Source organism: Zootoca vivipara, chromosome 8 (assembly GCF_965207765.1).
Source record: "Zootoca vivipara chromosome 8, rZooViv2.hap1.1, whole genome shotgun sequence".
Classification (NCBI taxonomy): domain Eukaryota; kingdom Metazoa; phylum Chordata; class Lepidosauria; order Squamata; family Lacertidae; genus Zootoca; species Zootoca vivipara.
Genome location: NC_142591.1, coordinates 76,224,116 through 76,241,504, shown reverse-complemented (window position 1 = coordinate 76,241,504; position 17,389 = coordinate 76,224,116). Strand labels below are relative to the sequence as shown.

General features: G+C 45.6%; 1 long non-coding RNA gene across 1 annotated transcript; it reads right to left on the bottom strand.

The window, feature by feature from the left end:
• Positions 1–128: 128 nt before the first annotated feature.
• On the bottom strand, positions 129–9,815 carry LOC118090286 (uncharacterized). The gene is made up of 3 exons (XR_015951695.1): positions 9,557–9,815; positions 6,520–6,663; positions 129–5,800 (listed from the first exon to the last, which is right to left on the bottom strand). It is a non-coding gene; the product is annotated as an uncharacterized LOC118090286 (long non-coding RNA).
• Between the last annotated feature and the right edge of the window lie 7,574 nt (positions 9,816–17,389).

The window sequence follows — 17,389 nt, the reverse complement described above, 5'->3', positions numbered from 1 at the left end:
GGAAGAAGAGGGGGAAGAAGAAGAGAAAAAAAAATTATATAAAGGTCTACTTGAAATAGATCGTCTCGAGGGTATGGTGCTTCCACCGCTTTCAGCACAGTATTTCTTGTTACATTTTCATCCTCCTGTTAAAAATATTTCAATAAACATTTTACCTTTAGATCTGTCTAACAATATATACTGTATAAACACTACTCATCCTTACAAGGTTATTCCAAACATAACCATGTTTTGTCCCCTTGTCTGTTTTCGTTAAATAGTCATTTAAACAATCCCATTGTTTTTTAATCCTATTTTTTGGTTTTTGTCGTATTATATCTGTGAGTTTCGCCAACTCCAGATATTCGCATAATTTGTTTACCCATTCCCCTTTTGTTGGTATAAGGGTACCTTTCCAATATTTAGCAAGTAACATTCTGGCGGCTGTCGTCGCATATAGAAATATATTGGTTCTGTCATATGGTATTTCACTACTTAGGATGCCCAGAAGATAGGATTCTGCTTTTTTAGAAAATGCTATTTTTATTAACTTTTGAATTTCGGTATGTATCATGTCCCAATATTTTTGCACTTCTGGGCATGTCCACCACATATGAAACAGGGAGCCGACCGCACTTTGGCACCTCCAACATTTGTTGCTCGTGTTCTTGTTCATTTTTGCAAGCCTGTCCGGTCCCAAGTACCATCTGTGGTGGAGTTTCATAAAGTTCTCTCTTAGAGAGTAACAAGATGTGAACTTTATACTATTTTTCCAAAACTTTCTCCAATCGTCTATGCCTATTTCGTATCCAATATCTTGTTCCCATTTGCACATATTTTTGTTTTTCACTTCATAATTTGTTTCTGATTCTTCTAAGAGTCTATACATTTTGGAAAGTAATTTTTCATTACTATTCAAAATTTCTTTTTCAAATCGTGTTGACTTATTTTCAAACCCCCTAGTACTTTTGTCCTTCAGAAGCATTCCTTTCCCACTTGCTTCATGTCGATTCGCAGGGCTGTCCGTGCTTCAGTCGCCAGCACCAAGAAGAGCGTTTCTGTTGACTTCAACATGCCCCAAAAAGGGTTTGGATCAGGAAAGACGTTGTTGGAGAGCATCTCCCATCAGCATCGGTCATCAGTCGTCAGGTCAGGGATGATGGGAGTTGTAGTTCCTAACCTACAGGTTAGGAACCATCCATGGTTAGGAACATGGGAAGATGCCTTCTAGTGAGTCAGCCTATTGGTCCACCTAGCTCAGTATAGTTCACACTGATTGGCTGCAGATCTCAGGGGTTTCAGACAGAAGTCTCTCCTGGCCCTACCAAGAGATGCTGTGGATTGAAACTGGGACAGTCTGCATGCAATGTGTATGTTCTACTGATAAACTATAGATCTTCCCAGAGGGGTCTATATTGAGGTGAAGAATTTTTTTTCTGCATTCTCATGGGGGAATTCCTGTGGAGGGGAGTCACATGTCAGTTCTGGGTTCTGCCAGAGGCAAACGTTGGTGGAGTGTGACTCTTCCCTACACGCTGGCCATGCAAAACCCAGAGCTTTCTACCGCCACCCCCTGCCCCTCTATCTTCTTTTCAGAGAAGAAAGAGGCATCATTGCAGTTCAATAACTCACTCCAGCTAAGCCACAAGGGCTCGAGGAAGGCATAGAGAAGATCCAACAAGAAGGTGATTGTTAGGGCTTCAAAGCATCCTTCGTTGTGACACCAGTTGATTGATAGGCGGGTGGCACTGCCCATCTGATAAATTTGACCCATGGGGGTAGATCTTTTCGACCAGATCCAGTTCCCCATATCCCTGCTGCAGATCAAGGGTAAAGAATCGTTTTCAGCCTGAGGGCCATATTCCTTTGCGAATTAAATGTCTAGCCTGCCACTGGAAGAACAACAAGGAGGGAGTCGGTCTAGCTTCTCTTGCGAAGGACTTCCACAGTCTGGAAGCAGCCACCAAGAAGGTCCTCTCCCACGTCCCCACCGAGTGTGTCCGTGATGAAGGAGGGACTGAGAGAAGATCTCAGAGCCCAGGGCAGGTTCACGTGGGAGAATACGGTCTTTCAGATAGTCTGGACAAAAGCCATATAGGGCTTAATAAGTCACAACCTATGTATATATTAGACAACAACAAGAAGAAGAATATTCGGAGAAATTTGCACTAAAATGCTGGAATTTTCACAAAGATATTTTGATATTTTAATTTTAGGTTATAGATCACTTTGAGATTTTTTTCTTAAAACTATAAAACAGTATAGGGACCCAGGTGGCGCTGTGGTTAAACCACTGATCTTGGTTTCTGGCTTGGTTTCTGATCAGAGGGCTTGCTGATCAGAAGGTCGGCGGTTCGAATCCCTGTGACGGGGTGAGCTCCCGTTGCTTGGTCCCAGCTCCTGCCAACCTAGCAGTTCGAAAGCACGTCAAAATGCAAGTAGATAAATAGGAACCGCTACAGCGGGAAGGTAAACAGCGTTTCCATGTGCTGCTCTGGTTTGCCAGAAGTGGCTTTGTCATGCTGGCCACATGACCAGGAAGCTATACGCCGGCTCCCTCGGCCAATAATTCGAGATGAACTAAAATATAAAACAGTATAGAAATAACATGGCTAATAATGATAATGATAATCATCATTGAAATATGAGAACCTGAATTTAAGGTTGGAAAAATGGGAAATTAAGAGTAACAAAATGAACAGATCGCCCATTCCTACTACAGATTGCCCCGTGTTAGATACCATAACAAATTAAAGTAATCAAACAAATAAAAACAAATGCACACACATACATATGTATAGTTTCTATATATGGCTGCCCATTTGTATCTTATGACACAGTACCGATGTGATTAGTTCAGAGATTATGTAGAAGCCAAATCTACATAAGCCCTGTAAATTTACAGGGCGGAGATGGACTTCAGCAGCATATGATTGAGAAGACACAGGAAACAATAGTAGCAAGATGAGAGTGTTAATATTTGCCAGGCAAGCAAATTCTGTGATTTTTGGGAGGTTGGTCAGGGACTGTTTAATCCCCGCAGTATCTGACTGGAAAGAATAAAGATGTGAAGAATAATCGCCACAGAAAAAAAAGTGATGTATTATTTACAAGCACAGTGTGAGCTGTCAGGTCAGTTAAATCAATTATTCACCATTTGTTCAATTTAGGTTTGTATAAATCTTCATTTTCTCACTCGGCAGATTCCAAATTTACTACAAAGTTGTATGCCATGACCTTAATGAAAACAGACTGGGGAAGCTTATAACCACACACACACAAAAAAGAAAGAGAAAAGGGGGGGAATGGCTTCCACTTGCTAAATTTATAAGCAGTCATCTGAGAAACGATCAGAGCACTGCTTCATTTTATCTGGAGTGTGATTTTTACCCATAAATTGTAACTGATGTCTACATCACTTTACCTCTTGAGATGGAGGGCTCTGATTCATTTCCTTTTTCCCAGTATTTGCTGCTCAGAACCACTGACTTCCTCGAAAGCTTTCTTGTGCCTTTGTAGTTTGGATAATCTCCTTCTGGTTTCCCCTGGTTGGGACTCCTGCTTATGGAACTGTAGGGGCTCTCAGGTGATGATGTGTTAAAAGAAGGTTTGGTTCATCTCAAAACTGAGGCTGGAAACGAACAGAGCCGTCTTTCCTATTGGGCTCACTGGCGCATTGCACCAGGGCGCTGGCCTCTCAAGGGCGCCCCAGTGAGCGGGGGAGCTGAGCGGCTTTGCCGGTGGCCTCCCCTTTCCATGCACACCCGCCAGCTGTGCCCTGTCAACCATATGACTGGCGGGCATGCAGCTTGCCTCCCAAGCCTCCATGGGAGGAGAGCGATACCTGCAGTGGCTTAGGATGGAAGCTGCGCCCCGCCAACTATATGGCTGGCGGGCGTGCAGCTTCCTTCCCAAGCCTCCGCGGGAGGAGAGCAACTCTGGGAAACGGGGTGGAGGGGTTGCCGGAGGGATCTTTGAACCACGGCACCGGATATATTTCCCCAGCACTTAGTGAAGACCTCCTTTCCCAGTCTGCATCTGTATTGGAATTGTTCTTTAGATGTTTTCCTCGTTTTATCCCTTGTTGTTTGCCACCTTGGGCTCCTTTGGGAGGAAGGGTGGGGTGTAAATGTAATAAATAAGGGGGGAGAGAGAGCTAATGTGTGAAGGATGGAGTGGAGCCCCATTTTCAGGCTCCACCCATTGCATCACACCAGCCGCAATGTCCAAGGGGAAGCCTGTTTGCATTCAACTCTGAGTGCAAAGGCATCACAGTTTTGTTAGTCTAACAGGTAAAGAGGGTTCTTGGGAGTTGAAATTCCCTGGACTCATCCTATTCTGCAACTATAGCACTCAAGCAGGTGGATGATGAGTGCCTATTCTAAAGGGAAAGCCTGCAAAATTGGAACCCATGGCACAGCGGGTGGCGCTGTGGTCTAAACCATTGAGCCACTTGGGCTTGCCGATCAGAAGGTCAGCAGTTTGAATCCCTGCAATGGGGTGAGCTCCTGTTGCTCTGTCCCAGCTCCTGCCAACCTAGCAGTTTGAAAGCACACCAGTGCAAGTAGATAAATAGGTACCGCTGTGGTGGGGAGGTAAACAGCATTTCTGTGCGCTCTGGTTTCCGTCACAGTGTTCCGTTGCACCAGAAGTGGTTTAGTCATTCTGGCCACATGACCCAGAAAGCTGTCTGTGGACAAGCACCGGTTCCCTCAGCCTGAAAGCAAGATGAGTACCGCAACCCCATAGTTGCCTTTGACTGGACGTAACCATCCAGGAGTCCTTTACCTTTACCTTTTACCTTATTCTAAAGGGAAAGCATGCAAAATTGGTACTCAGCTCCCCGCAAAGGGAAGGTTGGAAAGAGCCCTCCCATCAGATATCAAAAGGACTATTTGACTTCTAAAGATATCAGAAGGCAGCCCTATTCAGGGAAGTTTTAAATGTTTGATGTTTTATTGGGGGGGTTGTGGGTGGATGTTTTTAAATTTAAAAACATTTATTCAACAGTTACAATACAGTTACATTTTCAATCAATATATAATATTTTTTTGCGAGCTGCGCAGAGTGGCTGGGGCAACCCAGTCAAATGGGCGGCATATTATTATTATTATTATTATTATTATTATTATTATTATATTTCAGCTAGGCTGCCCATGTGTGCTAGTTTAGAGAGGGCTGTCCTCTATTTGAAGGGCTGTCAGAGAAGAGCCTTCTAATAGAAGGGATGTCCAGTAAATGTCTGCCTTAAAGACAGATACCGATAAGAAAGAAGACCTCCACGTTGAGTCCCAAAACTGGGACATGCGTCTTCCCAGCTGTGCTCCTGCATGAGTCACATGATCCATCCGAGATCATGGAGCCCAGAAAACCCCTTTTTTCTGGGCCATGCTCTCACATGACAGCAGGGTGCCCCCAAAACATGTGTTCTGGGGCACCGTGCGAGATTGCAACCCCCCTTTTTTGGAGCAAGCTATTAGCACGAGATGGCACGAGATCATGGTGCACAAAATGGCCAGCAGGCTCTTGCAGGGGAAAACAGGATGTTCCAGTTTTTCCAGGACACTTGAAGGGTATGGGAGATGAGGGAAGGACCTTGAAGTTGCAGCATTTGGCACCTGAACCGAAGTTTAAAAGCACATAGATCACCTGGTCACAGTCTCCCCCGCTGCACGAAAATGGATGTTCTCTCTGAACCAAGAAGTCCCAGAGTAGCCTTTTTTTTATGGGAGAGATTCTGAACATTTTACCGTGACATCTCAAACGCCAATCTGGGTTGAGTTCACACTTATTCGCTGAAGACGTGGATGCCATGAAATACCTAGCAAATAAAATATGAGTGAATGCTTAATAATAATAATAATTTATTTATATGCTGCCCATCTGACTGGGTTGCCCCAGCCACTCTGGGTGGCTCCCAACAAAAAAAAATATAGCATCTTCAACTTCCTGGAAAAAACTGCCATCTGTCTCCAGCCAGTTAGACTTTGATGCAGATGCTATTACATCAGTTATCAACATGTGTTTCCCTAATGACAGAACCTTGCAAAGATGCCTTAAAAGTCAACAAGAGGAATCCTTAATGGACTCTTGTCTTTTTGAAAGAAATGCTGTGGGGCATGGCTTAGCTTTGTCATCCCTTGCCAAGGGAAGAGGTGAAGACTACAATGCACATAACTTCCAAAACAAGCCATTCTAATTTTTTGGACCCTCACCCCCCCCTCCCAAAGAAACAGTAATGCGTCTTTCATGGGAAGACTCCTTCCAAGAAGCACTGCGAATGCCCACTGCTAATAAAACACCGTGGAAATGCTTCCGGCGAGAATGATCTCTGGCAAATCTCTAAAGCTGAAGTCAGGATTTCTGCAAACTCTTCTGCATGGTTCACTCAACACGCAGTAGATTAGAAGTAACTGAATCCGCATGAGTTTGTGTTGAATAAATAACGCGAAACACAACAGCTGGGGCTACTCGCTTCTCCGGCAGATGACAACCATTGTCAAACCCAAAGGGGACTTGTCAGTATTGCAATTACTTAACTGGGTCAGTGGTTAAATAGAGTGTGGTGGAGCTAGTCAAAAGAGTGTCCTCATTTTCTCTGCCTTGGTCTTGCCTTCCAGTGGCTTGATTGCTTAGACAAACAGCTTGAACTTTCCGTTCCACCCAAATCCTCCTTCAATAGATCTGAAATGAAATGTGCAATAATCAAAACGCGGCCAAATCGAAATATACATGCACCGCATTCCACGCCCGTTGGAGAATTTGATCGCTTATGGAGCTGGCTTTTCCAAGCGATTCTTGTTATTGGCTCTTCAGCAGGATAAACTAAAGGTAGCAGGAAATGCTGAAGGAATTGATGGGTCCACACAAAAAGCATGTGCGGTTTTCGGACAAAACTATGTAGTATGGGAGGAGCCCACGTGGTGATCGCCAAAGGGTGCTAGATTGCAGCTCCCATAATCCCTTGCCATTGGGCATAGAATCACAGAATCGCAGTTGGGAGAGACCTTAAGGGTGCTTTAGTCCAGGCATCCCCAAACTTCGGCCCTCCAGATGTTTTGGACTACAATTCCCATCACCCCTGATCACTGGTCCTCATGGGAGTTGTAGGCCAAAACATCTGGAGGGCCGCAGTTTGGGAATGCCTGCTCTAGTCCAACCCCCTGCAATGCAGGAATGTCAGCTAAAGCATCCATGACAGATGTCCACCCAACCTCTGCTTAAAAACCTCCAAGGAAGGAGAGTCCACAACCTCCCGAGGGAGACTGTTCTACTGTCGAACGGCTCTTATTGTCAGAAAGCAAGACAAGTCATACTGGCTGGGCTGATGAGATGTGGAGTCCAACAACATCTGGCTATCCTTGATGTAGTAGAATCAAAGGAAAGTAAAGTAAATTGAACAAAATTCCCCTTTGAGGGTCACCTTTAAGAACATATCCAGATCATAGTTCTTACTGATGAATGTTAAGAGGATAATGTTATGCATTACGGTCTCCCGAGACAGATGGATGCCAACCAACCTGCTGAACTCAGTGTTCTTGCTTTATTCATCTCCTCCTAAAATCCCTACGTCAAACATTATCTACTACTTGGTGCTTTTGTGAACTTCATTTCTCTTGAGTCAGTATGGTGTAGTGGTTAGAGTGTCAGAGCAGGATTGGGAAGATCCACATTCAGGTCCCCCCTCAACGGTGCAGCTGACTGGGTGGCCTTGGGCCAGTCACTGACTCTAGGTGTGACCTGCCTCGGAGGGTTGTTGTGAAGACAAAATGGAGAGGGAGAGAACCATGAAGGCCACCTAGAGCTCCTTGGAGGTAAGGTGGGATCTAAAAATAAATTAAGGAACAAAAACTGGTGACCCATCTGCCCTGTTTGGCAGCCCGCCCAGAGTTCTAGGAAACTTCCTCGTTTTGCTATCAACCAAGGACTGTAAAAACAGAGTGTTGTGTTAAGGATCTGTCATGTCACCCAATATAGACAGTGGACTGTGTTTGGCTTGCTGGGCCCCGTGGGTTCTATAGCCTGGATGTATATAAACATGCATTCTGTTTTCATTTACTGCTGAACACAAGGAGGATGAGCAATGCTACACTCCTCATTTTCTTTGTATTCCTCTGCAAGAAACGTGTCCAAGCATGTAGTCTTGGATGAGGAACCCGCACATGATGTTGTTGACTTGACATCCCTTTTCCCATAACTTGCACGCAACATGCCTCCTACCACAGGGCTTAGGTGGGAACCATTTCAAGCTCCCTTTGGAAACCGCAGTTGTTGGTTTATGCTTTGTTTCGTTTTGAAAGAAAGTTGCTGTGGGTTCTTAATTTCGATTTTTTATTATCCCTTAGGGATCACTTCCTACACTTCAAAACAAAACAAAACACAAAAGGAAATATTTGAGGATTACAGGCCAGGTTCACATGAGTTTGGTGAGTTGTCTCCCACTTCTACTGCCATGGTCGCCACAACTAGCACTTTTAATAGTGCTTAACGTCCACATGTTTCGCTAGGTTTCCTTTTTTTAAAATAATTTTTTTATTAGTTTTCTCATTAAAAGCATTAGTAAACAACAGAATTACAAACACAAACACAAAACATTCTTCATCTACATATTTTTACAAAATGAAACAAAAAAAGGGGGGAACACAAAAACACACACGACAACGAAAAATAAACAAAAAACAAATACCAAATGCCACATAAAAAGCAACACATAAGGTATTAAACAAAAACAAAGAAAATCTTTAAATGCTGACTTCCAATTTACCTCTCTGTAATTCATAAACTTTTAACCTTTTTATACCACACAATTCTTAATCTATTTGCATCATTATCTCTTCTTTAATTCATATTGGGTTCAGATGTATTCTGCCAGTTGACTTTTAGATGTCTAATTATTTGCTAAATAATCATCAAAAATCTTCCATTCCTTTTTTATTTTTTGTTTTGTCTGCCCTCTGATTGTTCCCGTAAATTTTGCTAGCTGTGCATATTCTTTCATTAACAATTGCCACTTGGATATGCTGGGTGTGTTACAACTTTTCCAGTTTCTCACTACTAAAACTCTTGCCGCTACTATTCCATACATCATCAACGTTCTATTGGCACTCTTGATATCCTCTGGAATTATGTTCAGAAGGAACACTTCTGGTTTCTTTTTAAATGTGGTTTTTGCCATTTTCTTAAGTTCCCTGTTTTGCTAGGTTTCCAGAAGCAGCTTCTACGTTGTGCGAAACACTACATAAAATGTGGAAATTGTCAGGTAAGGAAATTCCCAGAATTCCCTGGGACGAAGAACTGATTGTTAAACTGCTCTGGGAATTGTAGCTCTGTGAGGCGACTAGAGGTCTCCTCGCAACTCACAGCACCTTTCACAAACTACATCTCCCAGAATTATTTGGAGGAAAGCCATGAGTGTTCGAAGTGGCATCATAGTGCTTTAAATGTATATACTTGTGAATATGGCCTTTCTGAATGCAGCTTCTCTCTCATGGTAGCTCTCCTCCCAAACAGTGCCATGTGCTTCCATTGCACCCTAGGATAGGAAAGTGGTAACTAAAACAAGAAATAAGTCACGCACCTATGTCTGTTTCTTGAGCCGAACTATTTCAACGGCAGGGGCATTGCATTTCAAAGGTGTGCGGTGCCTCATTTTAGCCCTGTTCTTAGCGGCATCAGCAAGACATAAACGCCTGTCTCCTTTTTGTGTGCATCGTAAAGGACACTGCCCTGGAAGAGGAGACAGGGCCTGTGGGACAGGAAGCATGAAACAAAGGCAATGCTGCCTTTAAGAGCAATGGGATTTAAAGCACCTCGTAGGCAATAAGAGGAAGGAGGAGATCAAGGCAGGAAGAGGAACAGCAGGAGAAATGTTCCCGGAACGGCTGGGTGGGTCTCGGTGTTGCCATGGCTATCGTACATCTAAAATCTGATACGTGTGTCGTTTTTGTTTTGTAACATTTAACATTCATGATGAGGGAGAGAGGGCAATTATCTTTTCATTTCATTACTATTATTATGTTCAGGCTGTTGTGTGACAAATCGCATTTCCCTCCTCCTCCAGGCATGTCTGTACAGGGCTAGTGAATGTTCACATATTTTCACCAGCTGACTCCTCTCAGAGCGGCACCGTGGTTTGCAGACCTTTTCAGTTCAAAGGGCCAGCTCCACATTGAAATGTCTGGGTTCACCTGCTGGAGAACTATTGTACACTGGACTAGATTCTGGGGGTGGAGGAGGGTCAAAAACACACCCTCCCTTCACACAATTGCTTGTCCAGGTTTTCTGTGTCTCAGCTCCACCACCACCACCCCCTGTGAAGTGAGGGTAGACCCTCTGGTTATGTGTTGCAGGGGAAGATTGAAACAGTACCTCTTTCATGAATGAACTTCTCGTAATTCACTGCCAAGGAACCCCTATTCCCCAATCAACACCAGATTGAAACCCCCAGGCATACCAGATTATAAGGCAGGGGTGGGGAAGTAGATCATCTGACAGACTGGATCACTATTTCACCCACCCATCAGAGGCCACGTTTGACTGGTGGGCCATCAGTCAATCACCTGGTGTCACCAATGATGTCAAGGGATCTGTTTTGTTGTTGTTTTGCTTGCATGGACAATTGGCTGACAATCCTTTTGGCCCAGCTACATCTTCACCCACCCCTCCCCCACACACCTGGTGTCATATGAGAGCATGTGGCAGTGACCTGGCCGAAATGGCCTCTTGAGCCAGATGGACAGGCTTGGCTGACCAAACTAGCCCACAGGCTGAGATTCCCCACTGCTCTTATGGGTCTCAAACTTAGGTATTGGGAGGGGACGCCTTGCTCTCTCTGCCACAAAAGCAGCCGATATGCTGAGGGAGAGGCAGGCTTGATCTCTTTTGTTCTACAGTGCCACCAGGATGGATGGCCAGTAGTAGTACTGCAGCTTCCAATCAGGGCAGTCTCGAGCAGGTTGGCCGCCCTGGCGCTGAGGGGCGGAGATCGCTCCGGCGCCCCCGCCCTCACAGGGCGCAGCATGGTTTCCGCGCAGCTTTGCTGATCAGAAGGTCGGCGGTTCAAATCCCTGCAATCGGGTGAGCTCCCGTTGCTTGGTCCCAGCTCCTGCACACCTAGCAGTTCAAAAGCACATCAAAGTGCAAGTAGATAAATAGGGACCGCTCCGGCGGGAAGGTAAACGGCGTTTCCGTGCGCTGCTCTGGTTCGCCAGAAGCAGCTTTGTCATGCTGGCCACATGACCCGGAAGTTGTCTGTGGACAGACGCCGGCTCCCTCAGCCTATAGAGTGAGATGAGCGACGCAACCCCAGAGTCGGACATGACTGCACCTGATGGTCAGGGGCCCCTTTACCTTTAAAAGGTCTACACACGCAAACTGGTTCCCACTTGTCAGCTTTTTTTGTTTTATTTATATATAAAAAACAGCACAGATAAAATACAAAAAAAGCCGAAAACATATTTTACTCAAAAAGCTGAAAACATATTTTTGCATGCAGTCTCCCCTCCCCAACATGACTTTTTTTTTTGCAAACCACTACCCTGTATATAATGCATTTTATTCTATGTCGTTTTCAACGATCCTGTGCATTTTTATGCACAATTTCTCTTCACCTATGCAATTTTGCGTACATTTTTTTAATGGTGGGGTTGGAAAACTGCATGCTAAAAATTTGGAGAAGTGAGCATTTCAAAGGATAGGTGTGTTTCCATTCTGAGATTGTTTCAGGATGTGGGAACTGCGTAGCTTCACATTAAAATGTGAAGTGAACTGAACTTCTCCCCCTTCCCCATTGGGAGGCAATGTGATCTCTGGGTCATTTCCTCCCCAGATTCTTTGATATAAGAAGAAGAAAGTTGCAGCACCACTCTTTGTTTTTTTTTAAGGGGGGGGGGCTCCGCATGGACCTTAAGCTGCACCCCACCAGCCTTGAGCCATTGCCCTGCAACTCTCCTTGCCCTCTTACTTCTACCTGCATCTCTCATCATTTCAATCCTTATTCTACTCCTGCATCTACTGCAATTATTAAGTTTGCTGATGACACCACCATAATGGGTTTAATTACAGGCGAAGATGAATCTGTGTACAGGGAGGAGGTTCGAAAGGTATCCACGTGGTGCTCAGAGAACAATCTGCACCCAAACATTGGCAAGACAAAGGAGATGGTGTTGGACTTTCGGAGGAAGAGAGGGGAGCCAGCCACGTTGTACATCAGAGGGTGTGTGTGTGTGTGTGTGTGTGGAGAGTGTCTCTTCCTTTAAATACCTGGGAGTTCATCTTAGTGAAGACCTAATGTGGAAGGTCAATACAGCCCAGGTGGTTAGGAAGGCCCAACAGAGACTAGTTTCCTTAGGGCAGGGGTTCCCAACAAAATTTTCTCGAGGACCCCTCATCGAGCCGCTATTGTGACAAGGACCCCCATTAATTCCTAATCCTAAATCTAATTCCTAATTCCTAATCTAATTTTTCCAGTAAGCTTAACACTGATCTTGGAAGGGTTAGGTTCAAGGGACGCCGGCGATTTAGGTTCAATGGACACTGACAAGATCGGTTCGAGAGTCACTGACTTACTTGCTTGAACATCAAATGCATTATCTTCCTCTTCATCTGTAGGCCTTTGTCGTTTTAATGAACCACTTTTTAACCAACGGTCCATTTTCAACTACGTGAACTGTAGCTTCCGCGAAAAACAACGCTTTGTTTAGAAACACGACTGTTTCGCAAAGAGGCAGTGCGCACCAGGGAGGAGGGAGGGGAATGGAGAAGACAGGGTACCTGCGCAGTAGCGCACAAATGAAGCCGACGCGTGCAAAGCATCTTGGGGAGGTGAGCGTTAGTAGAATGTGCGCGCTGCCTCTTTGCAAAACAGTAGTGTTTGTAAAGCGCCACCTAACGGCATACAGCAGAACTACTGCCTCTATCTAATTCTAGTTTTGCGCTAGACTCTGCTCATGCAGGAAGCGGCCAAAACAAAAAATCTGTTATCATACGAAATATATTTAATATATTTTTTATTCTAATAGCATCTTGCGGACCCCTCTGGCATAGCTCGCGGACCCCTGGGAGTCCGCGGACCACCTGTTGGGAACCACTGCCTTAGGGTATTGTGGAAGAACAAGGTTGGACAGCAACTGATGATTTCCTTCTATCGGTCCATGATAGAAAGTGGTCTCTCATACTGCATTATGGTGGGTACGCTGATTTGACAGCCATGGACAGAGAGTCCCTACGGAGGCACACGATATCGTGGGCTGGACCCTGAGTCCGCTAGATGTTATCGCGGGAGACCGTTGCCTCAGAAGAGTGAGGGACATTCTCAGGGATGACTCACACCCTGGCCAGCACCTTTTTAATCTCCTGCCCTCGGGCAGGAGATATAGAAGCATGATAAGCTGCACCAACAGGTTAAAGAACAGTTCCTACCCATGGCCCATGAATGGAAGACAGCAACATTGCAGCTGACGTTCGGGGTTGGTGGTCGTACGACAGCACACAGAGCGTAACAAGGACTGAGAGATTGTGGGGGGGGGGGAGGACTCGTTTAATCTCACTGTAAACACACAGTGACAATAAAGCATTTCTATTTCTATTCTCTCTTTCGGTCAAAGATAATCTCCTGTCAAATCCATCTGACTGCTGGACACACGGCTTGTTCTCAGGTGGCCACGACAAGGTGAGAAAGCAATGCTTCTAAGAAGCCTCGCAAGCAATGCTGAGTTGACTTGGCAGAGGATCTCGGGTGCTCTTTCTGCAGTTGCCTAGCAACCCTGGGAGGGGTCTGATTTTTCCACTCTGCTCCAGCAGAATGTCTCTTTGGGAAATGAGGACAGGAGCACAGGAACCCACCTTATACAGAGTCAGACCACTGGGTCCCTCTAGCTCAATGTTCCCTGCCCTGATTGGCAAGTTCTGTCCAGCGTTTCAGGCAGGGGACATTCCTAACTGGAAATGCCGGGGACTGAACCTGGGACCAGGGCCGTCTTAAGTATATCTGGCGCCCAGGCGCCGTGGTGTGACGGATCCCTCTGGCGCCCCCCCTGCCCCATTTCCCAGCGCGGTGGGCAGGCGGGCGCCACCCAGCCTGGGACCTTCTTCATGTAAGGCACTGAGCTATAACTCTGGTGAAGTGAGCCTAGCTGATAGCCAAGAGGTAACCTCTCAGTGGCAGGGATGGCCTGAAATCCAACTGGACTGGGCATTTGAGTTCAATAGAGGTGATAGCAGGGCCGGCCTGACCCTATGGTGGGCTTAGGCAGCTGCCTCAGGCGGCAGAACTGCAAGAGGAGGCACCTCTGCAGGTGCCCTGCCTGCCCACACCACTTCCATCTGATGGAGAGGTGGCCGCTTCCATTGAGATCTCATGCACTCTGCGAGATCTTGCAGGAGCTCTATGAGATTGCAAGAGATCTTGTTGGAACCCACTGCCACCAGTTTACATGACCCAGCTAAAGGAGACAAGGGTGGGGGGAGAGGGCACCTTCCCATTTCGCTTCAGGCGGCAAAACGGGATGTGTCAGCCCTGGGCAATAGGACACTGTCCTCCAACACACCTGAGGGCAGCTGGCAAGTTTAGGGGGCGTGCGTGGTGCATACAACTGCCTTCTCCAACATAGGGGAAGAGTTGGGTGGGAAGCTCGTGAGAATAGCATAGCTGCCAAGTCTCAAGTATTCCCCGGGAAACCCCCGTTTTTCCAGCCGTTCCCAGCTGGAAAAATGGATCCCCCCCCCGGTTTACTTACAGGCCGGGGAGGCTCCTTCTGAGCATGTCTGGAGTCTCTGGACATGCGCAGAAGCGATTTCTGGCTTGGTGGCCATTTTGGAACTGGGCGGAGCATGTTCAGAAGTGACCTCCGGTGCTGCTCTGCCCAGTTCCAAAATGGCCACAGCGCGACTTCCGGTCTGCCAATCCCTTATTTTTCTGGCAGGTATGGAGAATAGTAGCACTGCTGCCTCTCAGTGCCTGCTGCCCGAAGCATATTGAGAAGGGTGAAATGCAGTGAGCCAATTCTGCCAGGGGGCTTTCCGTATAGAGGAGCTGTTGACATGCTGATTTTCAAGCATACAGTTCTTTTCAGGCTGGAAAGGAGCTTTGCAATGCACACCCCAGAAATAAGCAGATTGCCTGACCGCATACCTCTTCTAAACACTCTTATTCTTACTACAGGGCAATCCTGTGTAGGTCTATTGCGAAGTGCATACTGTTTAATTCGGCGGGGAACCTTCCAAGGTACGTTTCTAAAGGTTTGCAGCCTCAGTCAGAATTCCAAACCTCAGTACACACCAGCAGATTTGACGGGTCCAGAGAGTTACAAGCAGCTGTTTGTTCCACTGAAACAGCCAAATTCAGTATCCAGCTTCTAGTGAGAGAGGGGGCCTTGCTGGGAAGCAGGTTTTGGCCAATGCTTCTGTGACATGCTCTTGGAGTGATATCCCCTTTTCTCCTAGGAAGGCTTCTCTGCTTTTAACAGTTGCATGACAGGCATAGATTCAACAGGTGTAGCTTTCTCAGGCAGGCATAGTTCCTCCCACCTTTAAAGAGACAGTGATATGGGAAACTTGTTGAAATTATGCTTGCCTTAACCTTAAACAGTTTACACAAATTGTATTTGGGGCATCTGAATGCCTCAACCCAAATCCCAATGTTTTGTGAGGTAGTCAAATGTCCCAAAGGAATTCAGGAAAAAGACACACAAGTCCATTTTCAAATCATTTTTTGTTTGAAAACCCCATGGGACTTAAAAAGAAGAATAATCCAGTACTTTCCACTGGCCTGGATGAAAATGAAGCCCAGTGACAAATAGCAATAATAATAATAATAATTATTATTATTATTATTAGTAGTAGTATTGGTAGTAGTAACTGAAAATTGTTCAAAGATATACAAACGTTCATACTCGATACAAAGCATCTTTTTTATAATGCACCAAAATAAAACAATTTTTTTTCCTAAAAATCAAACCTAAAAAGGAACGGATGAGGAGAGAAAGGAAAAGGGAAAAGAGGACAGATTTATATTTATATTTATTAGAATATATTTTCCCCATGATTTTCAGTAAGAAAACACTATATGGGCACTTAAATCTGCTTCCCTGAATCAGATTTGGTAGGACATAATTTTTTACTCCGTTGACTGGGAAGGCGGAGTGTACCCCAGACACAAGAAGCAGTTGTGATTTTTCTACAGATATATTTTGTGTCGCAGCTGCTTTCTGTGCACAGAAGGAAATTGTAAATACATAGCTTGCTGGTAAGAATGTTCAAGATTTCAGGTGGGGAACCCAACCCCAAGGGGTTGAATACGGCTCTCTTTCCAGGCTCCCTATCCGTTCCTTGGCCACACACCCTCCCCAGCCACACCCCTTCTCCCCAGGCCACACCTCCTTGCAGACCTTGCTTTGCACCTTCCTTAATTTTTTCTTACTTGGTTAGAATGTGGGTTGTTGTTTTTTAACTCAGATGATGCTCCTTGCTTGCCTAGATGGAGAACAGAGAGGGGTGTGAGAGTAAATTAGCATGTGTTGCTCCGCCCGTTTCTGCTCCTGGCCACACCCACCTCCATGGCATGTGGAAAGTTGCCTGGAGGGAAATGCAGTCCTTTGGTCTGAAAAAGGCTTGATTTGATTTAGCACTGTAGAATCATAGAATTGTAGAGTTGGAAGGGACCCCGAGGGTCATCTAGTCCAACCCCCTGCAATGCAGGAATATGCCATTGCCCCATACAGGGATCAAACCTGCAACCTTGGCATCATCAGCACCATGCTCTAACCAACTGAGCGATTGAGGTTGATTTGATTTCTTCTATTTCTTTGCCGCTTTTCTTTCAAATGAATCTCAAAGCAGCTTACAAACAATAAATAACAACAACATAACAGAACGTCGCACATGTCAGATTATGTGGCTGAAAGAGAGGCAGAGCTGGCCTAGGCTGTCCAGTTGGGATGCAATTGTTATTCAGGAAAAAAAGTGAGGTTTTCTTTCGGTCGTGGGGTGAGTACAGGAGGGAAGTTCTGACGCGCCAAAGCAGGGGAGTACATTTAATGGAAGGGGACTGGTTTATGAAGATCTGGGTGGGATTTGAATACAGTGGTACCTCTGGTTGCAAACGAGATCCGTTCCGGAGCTCCGGTCGCATCCCAAGGAATTTGCAACCGGAGATGCCGCTTCTGCGCATGGGTGCAGCGTGGTTTAGCGCTTCTGCGCATGTGCGCATGGGGCGAAACCCGGAAAAATACTTCCGGGTTTGCCACAAACGTATCCCGAAGGATACGTAACCGGAGGTGAACGCAACTAGAGGTACCACTGTATCGTCACCGTCATCATTTATGAATTTCTTCCCATAAAGCATCATGAAGCAATTTCACAGTACAATAAAACATATATAAAAACAACCACACATATATAAATAATTAAGAAT